This window comes from Magnolia sinica, chromosome 18 (assembly GCF_029962835.1).
Source record: "Magnolia sinica isolate HGM2019 chromosome 18, MsV1, whole genome shotgun sequence".
In the NCBI taxonomy this organism is placed as follows: Eukaryota; Viridiplantae; Streptophyta; class Magnoliopsida; order Magnoliales; family Magnoliaceae; genus Magnolia; species Magnolia sinica.
The window spans coordinates 26637167-26651626 of NC_080590.1; positions in this window are offsets into that span (position 1 = coordinate 26637167).

Below are 14460 nucleotides of genomic sequence, written 5' to 3' on the forward strand. Positions count from 1 at the left end.
TGATCTCCTTCAACACCAAAACTCATGACTATGTAGGAGTCATGTGGACCACAAACAAGGAAAATTTTGGGATGGATGAAACACCCAAAATTAGTTTGTGTTGGCCCCACCTTGGTGTTTGCATGCCGTCCAATCCATTCAGCCTACGTGCCTCATCAGGATGATAGAATTATCCAAAATCACAGTAATCCAAAACTCAAGTGGACCATACCAAATTTAGAGGTTTTTCGATATAATTTTATAGGGGGGCCCACCAGAGTGTTGAATCAGCATATTTTTTGGATCAAGGCCTCACAAGTGGTGATCTACCGGACGGACGGGGTGGATTTCATGCAAGCCTCGCGTTAGATAAAGTAAACCCAATAGATCCCTAGGCCTACGCAAGTGTTTTCCCTTTGGAGTCAAGGAATCTTTCCGTATAAAGTGAAGGCTTACGTGGTTTTAGTCTAATAAGGTTTACCGTACAGCGATTAACGTTAATCAACTTGATTTATTGAAAGAAATGATCTAATGGGCTCGGTGTATGGTAACCATCCAATGCGCCTTGTTTCATTTCGACTCATTGGCATCCGTATCACTAATATGGACCGTCCATTAGGTTCAGCTCGCATTTTGCTAATTAAAACTCACCTCAAGCTGATGTTCCTACCATCCTTGACTGGACCTATCTCTGCAAACAATCTTCTCCATTCATTTGTGCTAGCCACTGAATTTACAAGTTGGAAAATCCGATCAGTATGAATTTTTCAAGGAAGACGGGGAAGAGTGGACCGGATCTAATGGACGGTCTAGATTAGTGATGTGAATTCCAACAAGTACAAATGCATGCAGGCGCATGGAAAAGTTTACATACACTTAATCCACCATAGATCATTTCTCATTATTGCGTGCGTTTTTATCAAAGTAAAAGTCGCACTCAACTTTACGTGAGAACTTTAAGATGATGACTAAGCATGATTTGCTTGAAACTAAAAAGATAAGCTGTACTAATCTAAAACGACGCTAGCTAACGAAGATGGTCGTGTTGGATTCATGGATTCCTTCGCGACACACGTGCCAAAAAGGTGCACCTGTGTGAAATCGGGCCCATTTATCAGGCGTTGTCTACCTTGAACATCTACTAGTATGAAAAGCGGTTAGGTTCGCTCATCAGGTGCACTAAATTAGTATTAGAAAAGTGGACGGTTAGAAATTATGATCAGCATGATCAATTTTGACCAGCCTGATTTTTGGACCAGGACATGCTAGCAATGTGTACGGATTGATGAATGGACAGGATATATTGCACATGTGTGCCGTGTTGGCATGTGTGCCGTGAAGAAGACCATCATGCGCATCTGAGCCCACTTCCTCCTCAACCGCGCTGCCAGACGGATTATCACCCTTCATCATGTGGGGCCTACCTTTGATTTACTATTACTCTCAAGAATAGCTTTGATTGGATGATTTAATCAATGGCCAAGGGATGAACGATTGTTCGGTAAAAGATCAGATCATCGTTACAGACCGTCCATTATGTGTCCCACCTTCGGTTGCTCATGGTCCTCAAGAATCGGTATGACTGGACAACTCTAACCATTGGATCGTGGTCAGGAAAATGAATGTTGCGTCCTGATTACACTGCAAAAGCTTGCTCATCAATCTAGACCGTGCATCATATAGGCCTACCCTTGCTTAACGTGATTCACAGGACTGCTCTCCCGATTCTCATTAATCACTTAGATAGGATGATTTTAAGATTCCATCGATGACTATTTATCGATCCAGACCATTCATTTTTTGCTTGAACGATTCCTTCGATTTGATCAATGGCCAGTAAAGTAGATGGTCTAGATCAATCATACCGTAAAAGGTATGATAATTGATTTGGACCATCCATCATTTGGGCCCTGCCTAGGATTGCAATTGATTTCATAGAATCACTGTTAGAAGATGATTTAGATCATCAGATCAATGGCTAAGAAAATGTTCGGTCCACTTTGATTTCTGATGCTTCTTGAAAATATCATCGAATGGACGCTTCTAGCCATCAAATAAATGATATAAAAATGGATTGCGGCGCCAGGTGATGAGTATGCTGGCCTGATTTTTATGCCAGGCGATCTTCGTTACGGCGCCAGCCTTTTTAATGATGCTGATCTCTTACACGTGTGGCCTGTCCGCAGAAAAGATGGTATATTGCCACGTGTAGGTGATCAGCTCCCTTCGCGATCATCCAAACGGAAGCGGATTGGCTGGTGTACCACACACCAGCTATATAGCTGCTGTAGGTACCTGTCGTGCGAAGACGAGCTCCGACTTGTACGAACGGTTCAAAGGAGATCAAAATTTTATGGGACGACAGTGGTGTATTTATTATATCTACACCGTTCATCTATTTTTAGAGATCATTCTAGAGCATTATGCAAAAAATTAATCATATCCAAACATCATCTGGACCACACAATAAATAGCAGTGGAGATAGTGATTTTCACCCTTGAAAAAATTGTAGGGCTCACCATAACGTTTATTTTCCATACAGTCTGTTCATAAGGTCACAAAGACCTGAATGAAAAGTAAAAAAATTTCATATTGATCCAAAACTTCTGTGACCCCAAAAAGGGTTTCAATGGTAGACGTTCAATCCCCACTGCCTTTTGCAGTGTGGTCCACTTGATAGTTATATCTGTCTTATTTTTCGTCTCCTACCTTAATACAATCTCGTCAAATGGATGGACGGTTTGGATATAACACATACCGCGTGATCAGACCCACAGAACTTGCTGATGTAAATACAGCAGCTATATAGCTGGTGTGAGGTACACCAGCCAATCCGCTTCCGATCCAAACGCACGCGCCAACACCGTGATCTTGATTTGAATGTTGGAAGAAGGGATTCCGCTAGTCCCACGCGCACCTCTACACGTGTGTGAGAAGTCGGATATGTGTACCACCCATGGGCCCACATGTTATAATCTGGCCAAAAATAGGACACGTCTGTGAATGTATGTACATTGATTGTAGACTGCTAGCAACCTTTTTAATGCTTATTTTTTTATGTGTGTGGTGACCCACCAGACAAGTTGACAAGCTGATAAGCTTAATTTTTGGACTGGATCACCTGTTCTGTGGGACCCACCTGATGCATGGGTTTGTTACCTTGATTTTTTTTTTTCTATGATGTCGGTCAGGTTGGCACGTGTTGGCCGTGTGCACAGGTGCCTGTGGGCCTAACGGAGAAAGACCGTCCAGGGGGATGGACGCGAATTGCGTCCTACCCCCGCCCGTCTCCAGCTGGGAACGGGCAGGAGCTTTAAGTGGCCACCGTCATGTATGGTTTTCATTCATACTGTCCATCCATTTTTTTCGGGTCATTGTAGGGCACTGGCTCAAAACATAAGGCAGATCCAAGTCTCAAATGGACCACACCACAGGAAGTAGCGGTGATAATGATTCTCACCATTGAAACTTTTCTGGGCCCATGATGTTTATTTGCCTTTGCCATCCAACCTATTCATAAGGCTACGTGGACATGTATGAAGAGATAACACAAATATCGAGTCCATCAAAAACTTCAGTGGCCCCAAGAAGTTAACGGTAAGAGTTTAATCCACGCTGTATGGTTCACTTGAGCCTTGAATCTGCCTCATCTTTTCGACCTATGCCCTAAAATTGGACGTGGAGTACTGCATCCTACCAGGGCTCTGTGGGGCCATGATATAAGTGTTTTATCCATGCGGCTCATCATTTTCCTCTTATCATTTTTTTGGCTTTAGCCAAAACAGGAGGTAGGTCTAGGTCTTAACTCAATCACAAAGTAGGAATTGACTGTTAACCATTAAAAACTTACAGGGAGCTGAAGAAGTTTCAGATGAAGCTAATATTTATGTTTTCACTTTATCCAAGTCCACATAACCTCATGAATAGGTTGTATGGTAAAAAAAATGTAACTGTGGTTTTTAAAAGGGTTTCACAAGTAGGTATCATTGTCAATGTAGCTACCCTTGTGTGGTCCACTTAGCTATGTGCCTACTTCATTTTTTGGATTATACCTTAAGATTATATGAGAAAAGCAATGAACTTTATGACTAAATCACTTACATCACAGTGGGCTTCACAGATCCCTATGGGTAGGACACAATCCCCTCCCTTAAGATTAGAGGAAAAAATTAGATGAACGGTGTAGATAAGACCCACAAACAACGGTGGCCACTCAAAACTCCTACCCGCTCTCAGCTGGAGACGGGCCGGGGCAGGACGCAATCCGCGTCCCATGGGGATTCGGATACTTGACAAGCTCACTCGGCTTTTCGCTGAGGCCCACCTTAATTTGCGTGTAACATCCACTCTGTTCATCGGTTTTATCAGCCCATGGTAGAAGCTAGTCAAAAAAGATCAAGCTGATCCAAAGGTCAAGTGGGCCACACCACAAGGAACAGTCAGGTGAGCCGTTCATATGTCATCTAATCTTTTTACAAGGTAAGTGCAGTCCGGAAGAAAGGAAGAAACGAACATCATGCTGATTAAAAATAAAAGGTGGGCGTCCTCACTCTCAGTGCATTTCCTGCCAGGTGACTACACTTGGGATATTGAAAGGCTAATTTTTGAGCTAACGTGCAAAAAAGATGTTTGTTGGAACTTGGAAGAATACGGATCTACTGTTTGTGCAGGAAAATTGTGATTGTTGCAATGTAAGTAGACTGTGTGACCGCAGAATACATTGAATTTGCATGGCTGACTGAGACAGACCATTAGGCAGGCTTGCTCTTCGCTAGTATCTTTATCGTCGACGTGGCATGCTTCTACCAGGATCGGACATTTGACCTCGGAGGCCATTGGTATTCGTGTAATCATTGTTACATGTTTCGGGATGGGATGCTTGAACTATAGTCGAGTATTTTTTTAAGCCGAATATGAGAACTTATGGGATGGAGTCACCAGAGGAGGAAAGTGCAACGTATCAATACAAGAGAGAATTGTAATTCCACTGAGAGGTTTTTCAAAATATATGAGGTGTGGAAGATTAGGATTCTAACTATATTTAGAAACTAAAAATGTCTTTCTAATCAACCCGCCTTAAGGCTATTGTCTTGAATCTTCATTATTGATGCAAGAAATACTTGTCAAATATATAAACAATGATACAGAAAATGTACTTGCAGTCCACGCAAGGTTAAAAGTAGCTTTTTAAAAAAAATTGATTTTTATAGCTAGCCTTAATTTATGTGTAGATACCTTTTCTATATATATATATTCATTCCAGATAGCTTGGTAGTGCACCTATTGTCAGCTCACACTTCACTTTCATCCACCCCACTGGAGAATCCATGCCAAGACCTCGGCGTTGATACGAGGTATCTTTCACTCACTTCGCCACTTGAGCTATGGATTTAGGTGTTTATGTGCATATACTTAAACCATCAGACAGGGCCGTCAGTCTTCCTCTGCCATGGCTCAAAAGACAGGTCAATCCGGTCGTTAGATGGACCCCAAAGAAATTATGGTTAAAAAACTAACGAAAGGTCTACATTCATTGTACACATGCGACCCCCAATTTATGACAAAATCAACCTGATTATCGGATCATGATATGTAAACGGTGTGCGCTACCTCATGAATGGCTTGGATCTTTCATTTGTAACCGTGGGATTCATTTTCAATAAAGCATTAGCAGGACTTTTTCATCACCTGCGCCAATGTGGCACACGTGGAAGGTTGAAGAGGGAACGTGCCTTAGCTGAAGAAATGAGATGCGGTCACTTAGCAGGTGGGCGTCACGTCTGCATTGATTATTCTATATAAGTACGTAACCGTCCATTTGTTTCTGTCCATACGCCATCATCTGACTGGGGACTAACTTGATATTTGGGTTTGGCCACATCCACCCTGAACTGCCAGATGAATGGCCCAGATTACATTGACATGCGCCAGTTGAGGCGCTTGAAATGGTTCGTCACTGTGTCTGGACCATGTCCCAAAAATCTCGTAGATCGAATAAATCCTGGTAATTAATCTTGGGCAAATGTGGACCGTTGTTGCATTTTTCGTCAGCTGTCAATTTGTCGGCCACAATTTTGGAAGGTTAGGACTGTTCTGTTGAGTAACCTTTTTGGGCATTTTCCATCTCGGTGGGGCCCAAAATACCAATGGTCTCGATCACTGAACCACGTGCAATTTCTGTAATAATTCTTTACGTGGGATCCTGTTCTGAGGGACCCGATTAACACGAGTAAATCGGGAAAGGAGTTCACATGCCAGCGTCGCTCCGGTTCGAGAGATCCTGTCCATTCGTAAAACTGTGCGGTGGATGTGGACTGCCAGCGTCTCCTTCGTAAACAGCAAATTCCCCCCAAATGTCGCCCACCTGATGAACGGACGCACCGGATTTTCGGCCAGAAAAAGCTCCCGATTGTAACCACTAGATGAATGGCCCAGACAGCACGCGCTTGCTGGCTGTCCCCTTCACGACTCATGGTGCGTCTCATGAGCAGGCCACTGAAGATAATCCAGCTCAATCGCCTACGATATGGAAAACATGTACGAGATCTAGACCGTTGATTTATAGGGACTACAAAAGATGACGTATACCAATAAATCACGTCATCTGTATACAGCCATGCGCTAATTTGACAAAATTCGAAGATAAGTTTGAAAAATTCAACCACTTGTAAGAATTCCTGTTTAAAAGTCTCCAACCGCCAACTAAGACAATCTGACGGTTTGATATCTGGTGTATGACCTATCTGTGATGTGGCCCAACAGCTAAACGGCTTGGATCTTGTACAGGTAGGCCACTTATGGGAAAACTGAGTGGTTGACGACTGTATTAGATATTGACAATTACCACCGTTCTGCCGTGTCTTACCCTCAAAGGTGACTCCCATGATACTCGGGCGGCATATGCCGCTTCACACGCAAGCACTCGGAAAAGCATAGACGTCGCCTACATTAATTCAACTAAACCGGCTAAATTCCGGACCCCAACGTACTAAGTCACGGTCCTAATCTCTGACCGTTGACGCTTGCTTAATGAGAAAGGACCATCAGATATTTTTCATTTTGAATGGACCAATAAATTTCCAGCGATCTGATAGTCAGACAATGGAATATGTGGAATTCAACCCTAGGTACATGTAAATTTTAATTTGAATTTCTTCCAAGCTACGTATGAATTTTTAAGTGCACGTGTATCATCTGTAACTCTCTTCCAGAGTATCAAAGCTTTTCTCGTACAGAAAAGATAAAATAGACAGTGGTAGCATGGAGTATGCCCACCACCTCGTGGGCAAATGACGGCAAAATGATTCAGCGGTCCACATGGTGGGCACACATTTATATGCCACGTGGAAAAAAGTAACATCATTTGGCCGATCAGCGCACTTTCCCTGCGAGTATGATTTCAACCGACGTGCAGATTGATGCAATTCAATAGTGTGGCCCACCTTAATTGAAGGCCCATTAAACAGGAAGCGCTCCATCCAGACCAGTAAAAAAAGCGTCACGTGCGCTTGCATTGGCGTGGGACCTACAGTGATTAATAGCAAAATCGCAGGAATTTTTACTGGACGCGGATTAGCTACTGAACTTCACAGTAGCGAGTCTCGTTACTGAAGTGACGTCACCACAGTACGTGGGCTCCACCATTAAGTATGTGTTGTTTTCACGCCGTCCATACATTTCGAGAGATTATTTCAGGGCATGATCCAAAGAATGAGGCAGATCCAATCTCAAGTGAAGGGCATGATCCAATCTAAAGTGAACCCCACGACAGATAAAAGTGGGGATTGAATGCTCACCATTCAAAACTTCTTTAGGCTACTGAAGTTTCCGATCAAGCTGATATTTGTGTTTTCCCTTATTCCATGTGTGTTAACTTATAAACATGTTGGATCTCAAATAAACATCATAGTGGGCTACTGTTTTCTGTGGTGGGGTCTATTTTATATTTAGATCTGCTTCATTCTTTCTATAATGCCCTAAAATGATCTCTCCAAATGGAAGGATGGTTTGGATACCACACATACATCATGGTGGGTTCAGTAGCTAATCCGCGTACGTTTTTACCGCCGTGCATCTATAATATGCATGCGTGGCGCTTTTTCATCGGCGGCTACTATAAGTCGGCAGCTCTGTGTAATAAAGTGACTATGGGCAGCTGGTTAATCAAGAGACGGCCATCATTAACCCGCACGCGCGTGGGAAAAGTTTGGAATATGCGCGCTTTGATTGGACCCAGCAGAAAAAAGTACCATACTCGGTTGTGTGCGCCACACCGTCTACTTTGGAAGGAGATGATAAGGTAGAGTCTGTGGAACTGGAATATGGTAGAGCTAACTATCTAGAGTGAAAGGGGCAGAGTAATGAATCAATCTGATCCATCCATCTAATTTTCCCTACTTTTGATGGACAGTTTTCTCAATTTTACTTATGTCAGATAGTTGTGTCCATTTGAAAGATGGCCTTCACTTCAACGGTGTGGATTAATGTATTTAATTCCAACTATTTATCAAGGAAAATTGGAGAAATATGATAAAGTAGATTGTCTAGTTGGTGATGGACGGCTCCGATCATTAGATATCCCTGCCTAGTGAACTGTGTAGAGGTGGATCTACCATATTCCGTTCTTCGGGCTCCACCGTATCATCTCACCTGCTTTCGAACCTATTAAGTAGTTCCGCAAAAATTTCTAAAGGAAAAAAAAACAATTAAGTGCGTGTAGGATTCTTTCTTCGAGTGTTGGATCAGCAATCTTGATTGAAACTCCTACACGCTGAGCCTATAGTGGGTGGGCCAGAGGCTAGAGATGAAGCATTCCACGGTTGGATCTAGTTTAACGATCAGGACGTAAGGATGGTTCCATCGTTCAATTCTTATGCTGGTGCAGAGGTGACATTAGTGGAAAGTTCCTACCGTCTGATCAATTAATTTCTATACGTTGATTATTTAGTACTCATTTGCAAGCAATGCGAATTGTCTGTTTAACGATCAAGCACGGGAAATTCAAGTGACGTCGCTTCTCGTTGGTACATGTCATTTTGAATGAATCCAGCTCATAAAATTTGCTGAATTTTTTTTTTTTTTTCCCGAAGAGCCCAAAAATGAGGTACATCAAACGCTCAAGTAGATCATACCACGTTAAGCAACATGGATTGAATAAACCACTGTTGAAACTTTCTAAGGCGAACCATGAAGTTTCTTTTCCATCTAACCCGTTTGTAAGTACAAACATACCTGAATGAAGATAAAAGATTAAAAAAAAAGAAAAACAAATATCAACTTGATCGGAAACTTTTGCAGCTCCAAAAAGCTTGCAACCGCGGTGTTAATTCCTATTGTTTTTAGATATGCTTTGTTTTTAGGCTCATATCTTGTAATGATATGAAAAAACATATGTACAATTCAAATTAAAAACTTACAAAGTGGATCTTGATCATAACCATCGGTCTGTTGGGCCTAGAAATCAATCGAAGAAAGACGAGTGATTGCATAGATTGGATCCTACATGGGAACATTAAAAAGGTGATCTGTAAAGTTGTTTTGATGAAGGACAATAAGCCTATGAGCTCTTTCTTGCTTCACCATCAAGCAATGGAAGGAGTCTTTCTAGGCTTAATTTAATTTGTTTCATGTCTTCTACCAAATATATGATGTATTTATTGTTGGGGATTTGTGCTGTGGAATCACACGGAGATGGATCTAGGATAGCAATCCAAGACTATCAAGCAATACAAGAGAACATAAAAATTTAACGTGAAAAATTCTTTTGGAAAAAAACCATGGCACAAAGCAACATAAATTTCACTATGAAAGAACAGATTACAAAGATAGAGGACTTACCCGGCTTGAGCAATCCTCAAACCTCTCCCTTGCTCCACCCTTTTAGAAATCCTAAAACCCTTTAGAATCCTTAAAATGCCTTAGAATCCCTCCTAATCTCGTTTACACCCATATATATAATTTTAGGAAGAAACCCAAACAAAATTGGAAAGAATCATAAACGAAATTGGAAATAAATCCTGTACTTTCGCAGTTGCGTGAAAAATCTGCGCAGAATCTGATTAGATTTAAGACATCAAATATAACAATCTTCACCATGTCTTCAATCTTCAAACGTGTAGCTCATTGTCCTCTTCTATTATCTCTACCTCAAATCACAGCTTCATCAATGCATCTCGCACACACTTCGTTTTCCTTTTACGTCATCATCAAGCCCAAAGAAGTTGCATAAAACTTGAACTTCTCTATAGGAACGCCTTAGTGAGCATGTCTATTGGATTCATGTTGAGGTAAATATTTTCTAGTGTTACGCCTCATTCCTCAAACACCTGTCGGATAAAATGGTAATGAACATCAATGTGTTTAGTATGTGAGTGATGAATTAAATTTTTAACCAAATTAATAGCACTCTCACTATAATAGTTAACCGGCATAGCCTTCTGCTGAAGTCTCAACTGATTTATCATGCCTCTGAGCCAAACGCTTTCTTTAAACACTTTCGTCACTGCCATATATTCTGCTTCGATCGTGGAAAGAGTCATCACAAACTAAAGCTTTGACATCCAACTGATAGCTCCACTCGCTAGTACAAATGAGTATTTTGAAGTAGACTTTCTGAAATCCACATTACTTGTGTAGTTTGAATCCACATATTCTACCAACTTCGCTCTTGTCTTCTTAAAAGTTAAGATGTAGTCTTTTATATCTCAAATGTATTGATGAAGTCATTTCACCACTTTTCGATGTTGCTTATCGAGGTTTAACGTGTACTACTTACAACACCAATTGCCTGTAAAATATTTGATCTCGTACAGACCATGTCATATATTAAACTGTCAATCGCATTCGAATAAGGCACATAAGACATAACCTGCTTTTTCACATTTGATTTTGGACATTATTCTGAGGAAAGCTTGAAGTGAGCAGCATGGGGAACACTCACTGGCTTTGCCTAGTCCATTCCATACTTGATCAGCACCTTTTTAAGATATTTTTCCTGTGATAACCAAAGTCTGTTCTTCTTCCTGTCTCTATGAATATCTATGCCGAGAACTCACTTTGTAGTCCTTAGATCTTTCATCTCGAATGTCCCTGATAACTGAGTCTTCAGTATGTTGATTTCGGACATATCATGACAGGCGATCAACATATCATCAACATACAATATTAGGATGATGAATTAAGCATCAATCAATGTCTTGTAATAGCCACGGTGATCATATTCGTTCTGAGTAAATTTTTTACTCAACATGAAAGAATCAAAATTTTTATACCACTGCCGAGGCGACCGTTTCAGGCCGTACAACAACTTCATTAACTTGCAAAATTTTTTTCTCTGCCCCTTTAATTTCGTAACCCTCTGGTTGCTTCATATAGATCTGCTCTTCTAACTCCCTGTGTAGGAATGAAGTCTTGACATCCAACTGTTCCAGCTCGAGATCGTATTGAGCAACCAGCGCCAACACGAATCTAATAGACACTTGCTAAACCATCGGCGCAAATATCTTTGTGAAGTCGATTCATTTTTTCTGAGCATAACCCTTCGCTACTAATCTAGCTTTGTATTTATCTTGTTTTCTTTTGAATAACCACTTGCATCCGATCGCTTTCGAGCCCACTGAAAGCTCCACCAGCTCCCATGTGTGATTTTTGTGCAACGAGTCCATCTCATTGTCCATAGTCACCTTCCACTTTTATTCATTAGGCTCACTGAGAACCACTTGAATAGTAGACGGGTCTCCCTCATCTGTAACTAGGGCATATGCAATATTAGAGTCGTCCACCTGATATTGTACCTCTATTTGTGCATCTGTCTCTGCCTAAGTATCATTTGTGTCAATATAGACATCTATGATCAACTTTTTTAGTTCCTCTTACGGAATAGAGATCTTTCATCGAATCTGACGTCATGGCTAGTGATGACCTTGCGTGTGACCTTGTCGAATAACCTGTACTCTTTGACACCAACACCATATCTAATAAAAATATACTTTTGGCTCTATGGTCTTGTTAATCTTTCTCAACTGATGGTACATGAGAACAAGCCTCACAACTAAATATGCACAAATTTGAGTAGTCTATTTTATGACTACTCCATACTTCCTCTGAAATTTTATATTCAATTGCAGTAGAAGAAGACCGGTTCACCAAATAGAAAGCCATGTTAATGGCCTCTGTCCATAGGTCCTTATCCAACACAACATTACTTAACATGCATCTGGCCCTTTCTAAGAGAGTTCGATTCATCCATTCATGTAACACCCCGCACTTCTGATACGCGGGTGTTACCACTTAAACCAACATTAATGAAATCTAGAATTTATCTAACCAAACACCTTGAACTCAATGCATGTAGGATGAGACTTCCAGTCATCATTGAGGCCATCCATCAGGGGCCCTGGGAGCTAAGTCAAAGCCTACAGCAGCCATCAGGGTGAGTTGGGCTAAACTCCTTAAATATAACCGGTAAGCGAACCTTTTAGTCGAGGGGTATTGGAACAATATACTAATAATTGACCATAGAAGGCTAATAAATAGCCAACCAAGCATTCACTGCCCCTCAGATTCCTAGTTAATTGTTGAAACAAATTCTGAATCGATTTGACCATTGGAACAGTGCATACTAGGCTAGATAAGGCCTGAGACATGTGATACGGCCCACCTGGGCCTCACCTCCGCCCCAAACTAAGTCAGGACCCCTATGTAGGGTTCCCTAGACGAATGGACAGAATGGATTTATCACAAACGTCACAGTAGACCCCGCACTAGGTGCGAGTGCACCCAGTATACCCCTGCACGATGTGCACTGGATGCCTAAAGCTAGTCAAACCAGCTTTGACCGAGCCCCTTCGTAAAAAGCAATGGAATTCTCCTGCCGTTTTGAAATTTAAAATCTGGTGGACTTTAAGCTCCAAAGTGGGTCACCCTGGCCACTTTCTGGATGATCCAAATCGTCCATCTTACTCGTGGGGTCTGTCCATCCAAAACCGTATAGGGGTTCGGACCCATGCATAGAAATGGAGAAGTTGGGACAGAACCGTTCATTAGTTCACATACGGCTAGGATCCTCAGATGAAGGACCATCAAGTGGCTTGACATGCAGAACAATGTTGGTTTATCCAGGGGATTACCACCGTCCACTCGCCCAGGCAAGAGAGTACTCTCTCATTGCCAAAAATGGTCGGGCAAAATGAAAAGGCAAAATGGGAGTCTTTCCCTTTTAGGAAAGGTGATGCTGGCACACCTCTGGCCGTCCCTGGGGCCACATGAAACGATCCTAGCCCCTCCCTGTGAGGTGGTACAAGATGAGAAGGAAGGATATCTCATCTCATGAGAAGATGGTGAGAACCGAATCTTCTCGTGAGATGAACTGAGACTCACATTTGTGGTCCAAAAGGTGGGCCCCACACTCAAACGGACCAGATCACACCGAAATACATTGTACGGTGATCTGCCATTAATGGCCAGGTCATCTTCCCCATTAACTCATCCGAGCCTGATCATGAGATGGGCCCCACCAGACTCAAAAATTTGCTTTTTTGATAGAGCAGGCCATAGCAACCCATCCTTGGGATTAGATTGGTCAATGCATGACCATTCTCCGATCACAGCCGTTGCTAGGGAGACTCTTTCCAAACCGTTGGTAGCTTCCCTCCTACGCTTATAAGAAGACACTGTTGCCCTCAACATTCACACTAGAGAAGGAAAGGAAAAGAATGAGGGAAAGGAAAGAGAGAGAGAGAGAGAGAGAGAGAGAGAGAGAGAGAGAGAATGGGTGCGTGCATTCCATCCCAAGTTCGAGTCAAGCTCGACCGAGGAAGGTAACTCCTTCCCCTCTATCCTCTTAAGGCTCCAAACTGAGCTAAAACCAAACTTCATCAGGTCTTGTTCAAAGCTGAAATTAGGCCTTCATTGTGCCATATTTGGGGGGGGGGGGGGGAGTTGAAACCAGGCCTCCAACTGGGCCGAGATTGGATTAAGACCAAGCTGAAAACAACCCTGTAATAAGGTTTTGATTCGGGCTATAAGCACCCCCACCAGCAGGGCCATACAGAGAGCTAAAAAGGGCTCTATCTGGGCTCTAAAATAAACTGAAATTGGCCTGTAAGTGGACCATGTAAGGAGCTGAAAACAGCTCTCAGCAGGACCTTAGTTTGAATTAAAATAAAGTCTCAACTAGACCCTGATCTGAGCTGAGAAACAAGCCTTGGTTGGGCCACGATATGGACTAAAGCCAAGCCGAAAACTGCATTTAGAGCGGACCTTTAGTTGGGCCGTGATCTAGGTTGAAACCAACCTTCCACTGGTCCACAAAATGGGCCAGAACCGACCCATGTTCTGGGCTAAATTCGGCCTCAGAACTGGACAACAAATGGACTGAGTTTTGGGCTATGTAATGGGCCAAGAACAGACCTTAACTGGGCAGGAAATGTGGCAGAAATTGGGCCTTTGTCTAGGCCTAGAGATGAGCTGAAATTGGCCTA